The sequence below is a fragment of the Petaurus breviceps genome, unplaced genomic scaffold, assembly GCF_028583685.1.
Source record: "Petaurus breviceps papuanus isolate PSGF00001 unplaced genomic scaffold, PetGlider_PUasm1.0 151, whole genome shotgun sequence".
Lineage (NCBI taxonomy): Eukaryota > Metazoa > Chordata > Mammalia > Diprotodontia > Petauridae > Petaurus > Petaurus breviceps.
The window spans coordinates 6,069,621-6,075,760 of record NW_027185712.1 but is presented as its reverse complement, the minus strand read 5'-3'; the positions used below and the strand labels follow the sequence as shown (position 1 = coordinate 6,075,760).

The 6,140-nt window shown below is 39.2% G+C and overlaps 1 pseudogene; it reads right to left on the bottom strand.

The window, feature by feature from the left end:
- Positions 1–827: 827 nt before the first annotated feature.
- On the bottom strand, positions 828–5,891 carry LOC138153225 (peroxiredoxin-4 pseudogene; annotated as a pseudogene).
- Positions 5,892–6,140: the final 249 nt, after the last annotated feature.

Sequence of the window (6,140 nt, the reverse complement as noted above, 5' to 3'; positions counted from 1 at the left end):
ACTATTTCATTTGAGGATCTCCTTAGCATCTATAGGATCAACTATATCTATGTAAATGATTCCCATGTCTATATAATCTCTCTCCTGAGTTTCAGTCCTGCATCATCAACTCCCTTTTGGATATCTCAAATTAGATGTCTTGAACCCTACATCTCCAAATCAGAACTCATTTCTTTCAAGAAAAACTAATCCTTCTTATGAATTTTCCTATTCCAGTTGAAAGTGGTAATGACATCATCCTAGTCATCCCGGCTCTCAAACTTGATATCATTCTTGACAGCTCATTCACCCTATATATCTATTTCCATGTCAAGTTTCTTCTGTTTTCACATCTTTCTCAAATATATCCTTTTACCTCTATTGAGACAGCTGCCACCTTATTGCAGACCTTCATCATCTAACACCTGCACTACTGCAATAGCCTTATGGCTAGTTTTCCTATCTCAAGTCTCACTCCAATACAACCCTTTCTCCATTTAGCTAACAAAGTGATTTTTTTTAAAGTACAAGGCACTGTCTCTTCCCTCCATTTATTGAGCTCCAAAGGCTTCCTGTTATCCCAAAGATAAAATATGAATTTTTTGTGTGGTATTTAAAGTTCTTTACAGCCTGACCCCTTTCTGCTTTCTCAATCCTCTTATGGTTTACTTCCTTTCACGTACTCATCCATCAAAATTGACCTTCTTCCTGTTTGTTGCCTGAAACTCATAACTCCATACCTTTTAATTGTCTGTCCCCCATGTTTGGAATGTTCTTTTTGTTTAAGCACCAAAACTCTTAAAATTTTATTTGTAAACTTTGAACTAGACATGACCTGAGCAAACATTTCAATTTTCTTTATTGAAATACTACAGTTTTCCAGCTGGATATGGAATTATTCTTACACTACCAGCTTTCCAACCAGCAGGACAGACTTCTCCATGTTTGTCAGTGTACTGGAATACTTGGACTAAATGAAGTATTTCATCCACTAATCTGCCAACAGGAAGGTCATTCATTGTAATCTATCATAGGATCCCTTTATATTATCAATAACAAAAAGGTCTCTAAGAATGTGACCTGAGTCTTCCAGAAAAATTGGTGTGTCAAATCTAAAAGAAGTGGAATTTTCATTGGCTCAAGGCCTCCCTGTTTCCAAGGGGTATTAATCCATGCTAAATGGGTAAACTATGAATCAACAGAGCATGCAACCACTTCAGTATTTATAGTTTTTAATTCTTCAATTCTGTCACTAAAAGTGATAATTTCAATAGGACACACAAAAATGAAATCAAGTGGATAGAAGAAGAAAACCAAACATATCCCTTGATAATCAGTTAATTTGAGCTCCTTAAATTCTCCATTTATCACAGTTGTTCCTTCCGAATAAGGTGCTGACTTAGAAATCTTGGCCTTGCCAAGATGCAGGGAGTGGTCCAACATGGGTACAAGGGCCACCTCCTGCGGGTAGACTTGGCCTCTGGCATAGAAGTGGCATGCGTCGTTGGGGTTCAGGGTCGCTGCTGTTCGGCAGGCTCCAAGATTGCCCTGCCTGGGCACAGTTGTGTAATAGTAATGGAATTTAAAGATCTCCATGTATTGGCTTGGTTTTGGGGTTGACTGTTAAAACCCAGAGCTTGTTGGACTTGTTGACGTGAAAAGAGAGGGCTGAACTGGGAGGAGCTGGTGTCGTGGATTTGGAAAGGCACAAGCAGAGGAAGAGAGGCAGAAGAATTTTTGGAAACAGCATTGTGGAGGTAGAGAGAGAGAGGATTTCTGAGGGCCAGGTTGAGCTGCCCAGGACTTTTGAGAGCTGCCACCCAGAGATGCTAAGTACTGAGGAGATATGGCTGTGATGCTGGTACTTTGTCTGTCGGTTTTGATGTTATTTTGCCAGATTTGTCCACTGGGGAAGGACAGCGCTGTTGTTGCAGAGGTTCTGGAACCTTGCTGTTGGTTCAGGGGTTTGGAGACTGTTCTGCAGACAGATTGTGAATTGCATACACTGGTGAAGGACAGTGCTGTTGTCACAGAGGTTCTGGAAACTTGCTGTTGGTTCAGAAGCCCTGAAGAAGGATTTTCTTGTTGTATGTTTACAGAAATTCTGGAAGAGGGTCTTTCTAATGTTTTCCGAGGTCCTAGGACTGTTCTGCAGACAGAGAATTAATTAGTGAGGACACTGGCAATGTATCTTGTGGCCTTGTTAAGCTTTGTCTCCCCAGGAATAGAGATGGGTCAAGATGAAGAAAAGACCTCTCTTTGGGTATTAAATGCTATGATGATATCTTAACCTCATTGTAACTCTAGGGTAGATGGCCTTTGTGCTCTCTACTGCCCCTTTTGAGAAAGTGCTTTGTGTTAAACTGATGATAATTTTAATTCAGTTGTGATAGAGGGGTGGGAAACTTTTGACTTTTTTGTCTGTGACTGACCAAATGAATGTACTTTGTTTATGATTGGAAACTGATCTCCATTTGAGAAGAGGGTCTTTGTGATTGACTTGGGAAATTTTTGAATTACTTTTGGTGAATGCTGTATTTTGAATTATGCTGTATTTTTATTTTCTCTGTTCCTAATTTGTCACTGAATAAAATGGAGAGTGGCTATGCTGGTATTTTGAATCTTGGGAAGTTGCCTTTGCTTGGTATTACAGGTTGGTAGCAGTAGTACCAGCAGCAGCATTGTGGTCATACACGAGGCATCCCCTTGCCAATGGGGCACAGCCCATAAGACCAGCTTGAGTCCTCCATGGCCACACAGGGAAAGTGGCTCTGAATGCTCTTTCTTATTTCCAACTCTTGACTTCTATGGCTTCTGTTGAGACTCAAATCAAATCCCGCCTATTTCTGTGACACTGTTTTCCACTTGCTCTGTATGCATCTTGGATGAAATTTTTTTAAAAATGTTGTGTCTCCCAATAGAATATGATATACTTGAGGTAGGCACTACATTGTTGCCATTTAAATAAAAAAAAATCTCCAGGGCTTAGTACATTGACAAGCTGATAGTAAGTACTTAAATGCTTATTGGCACACATTGCATGGTGAATTATTTATAATTTTGCTTATTTAAATCATTTGTCCAGACAGGGAACACATAGGTGTGAGTAACTCTCAATGTGAAGATTCCTTCTACTGATACAAATCAACAACTCAGATGTAACTTATAATCTTAGAGAGTTTCCTTAGAGAGGGCAATGAGAGGTTAAGTGACTTGCCCAGGGTTATAAGATAGTATGTGTTGGAGGAGGGACTAAAATTCAGCTCTCTCTGACTTTAAGTCACTTGTACTTTTTGCATAGTTCCCTCCAGTTCTTTATATAAATTTAGTTTAAATTTAGGTATGGCCTTAAATGTGTGTATATCTATCTATCTCTTTCCCCTGTGCTGACAAATGTACTTTCTTGGATTTGGACATTTGAGGACAAAGATGTTAAACCCACAATTTCCAAAAGGTACTTCCTGCTGCTTCTACCAGAAGGAATGGATCCATCATTTCCATATTTGGATTGTCTCCCACAAGGCTTCTTGACAGATTCCAGCCTAGTGCTGGCCTAGCTAAGTGGAAAGGAATATGTTCCTGGAAGCCTCAATTGCTTTTTGGTGTTGTGGACCCTAAACAATGCTAAAGCTGGAAACAATGCATCACCCCACAGGACCTGGGAAATAAATAGGGGATTGGCAGCAGGCCTGGGGCTTGAAGCCAAATCAATGGGCAAGGACGGTTTCTAATGGAGAAATGACAGCAGGGTTGAGGACAGCAGGTGTGTGACCTGAGGAGATAAGAATATTAATTATACTGTGAAAACAGGAAGAATTCAAAAATGAATTTCCCCATGTCTCCTATCTAATAATTTATATGGTGCCTCTGACCAAGGAATTTGAGTGTTTTGAGAAACATACAAATTATACAGAAAATTATAATAATATTGATTTTTCTCTCCTCATTCTCTTTTCTTCCCCCTCCACCAACATTTCTTGGGAAGATGGGAAGTGAAAAGATAACTAGATAGCTAGATACATAGATCTATAATAATGTTTTCATTTATATGGAACAAGATATTTAATTTAATTCTGAGGTAACATACAGTAAAACACACAAAAGACTGAAAATCAAGAGATCTGAGTCCCAAATCTAATAGTTTTAGATCAGTAACTAATTATGTGACCTAGGACAATCAAGTCTTCTAGCCTCTATCAATCTCAATTTTCTTATATATGTAAAGTGAAGGTAGACTAGAACATCCCTGAGGTCCCTCCTAGGCCTAATATTCTATACTTCTATAGAAGTCATATAGTCCTGTGTTTGGAACCTACATATTCTGATCCTTAATCTATGCTCTTTACCATATGTCTCTGTGTCTGTAGGATGGTCAAAAGGAGTGTGTGTGTGTATTTATAAATATACCTCCTTCTATGACTTGTCCACATAAACTCTTTCCAAATAAATGCAATTCTTTTTTTTTTGGAGGGGGGAAGGCAGGGCAATTGGGGTTAAGGGACTTGCACAGGTCACACAGCTAGTAAGTGTGAAGTGTCTGAGGCAGGATTTGAACTCAGGTCCTCCTGACTCCAGGGCCAGTGCTCCACTCACTGTGCCACCTAGGCGCCCCTAAATGCAATTCTTGAAAAGGGCAAAGGGCAAGAGTCCCCTCGTTAGCAATCACTGTGTTGATAGTTCTTTTCATGGACTATTTGAGGGCAGTTTTTCTCACAGGCCCCTAGAATTATGGGTCTAAAACTGCAGCTTTAGAAGGTTTTAGGATGATTTTTGAAAATCATAGTTATGGGGGAAGCTAGGTGGCACAGTGGATAGAGCACTGGCCCTAGAGTTAAGGAGGATCTGAGTTCAAATATGATCCCAGACACCTAGGAGCTGTGTGACCCTGGGCAAGTCACTTTACCCTAATTGCCTAAAAAATCAAAATATTTCTTTAAAAGTCATAGTTATGGTAGAATAGGGGAAGGGGATGAATTACTTGCACTCCTGATAAGTAAGGGCTCTCTGTTGATACCCCCTAGAGTTTCAATGCTTTATGCCTATTGTAATATGTTTGTCTTTGTGTACTTACTACCTTGCACAACAGCTCATTTATGTGTTTAATAAAAAAAAATTAATGTTGAAATTAATGTGATAGTTTCTGGGGCTGTGGTGGTGGTGGGGGGTTGATGTCCCATGAACTGAGTTTATCTAAAAAAAAAAAATGTTGGTTGGAAAGTAAGAAAGGCAATTGCTATGATATTGTACTGTATCACCTAAATTTAACCATAATAAAATCAGAAACTTTAAATTTTACTTGGCTTCTATATAGAAGCATAGCCTTGGCAATGACAGGAGGATTTCCACCCCGAAGTATCACAGTGTTAGCTTGGCTGCCATAGAGGAACCTGAACAAATGGGAGTAGTGTAGCCTGCTGCCTTTCGTTTGGCCCTCAGGCTGCTTTATTCACTCACTGAGCTTTTGAGCTGTTATAATTACCAAGAAGTGAATTGTATTGATTCTAAATTATTTTCCTATGAATTTCTAGAGTGTAGATACTATGTTTGCTTTTTCTTGATATGCCCAAGCACTTGGCACACTGTTACAAAGTAAACCATTAATAAATCAAATGATTGATTAATTGATCAATCTGCTTGATGTTGCTAGCTACGAATGGCCTGGAACTGAAGCTATAAGTACTAATTCCTATTTGAGCCGCTTTTCTACTGGTTCCAGACTCTGTGGTCTCTGATACTGTGGTCACCAGCTCAGCCCAAAGGTTTTCCCCATCGGAGTTGCTATAGTGCTGTTCATGAGTATCATAAATACTCAAGTGGTGTTGCTTTTTCATGCATTTATATCTGACCTCATAAAAAGTATGTTTCTTGAGGCCTGGGCCATTCATTTTTGCATTGATCTCATCAGCTTTCATGATGCCTTATCTCATGGTAAGTACCTTAAGTATTTAATGGCTAACAAATTGAGTTTAATTCATGTAATCCTTTCCTAGGCTCCTAACATTGGTTCTTGACCTTGACTTCCTGCCTTCAACCTTGATATTTATTCCTTACTATTCATGGGTCTCAGGTTCCATTTTCTGCATCTAGTGTTCAGTTTTGTCCCTGAAATGAAGATGTTTCATATAAAATTCTCACAATACCACTGGACTTTTTGCATTTTA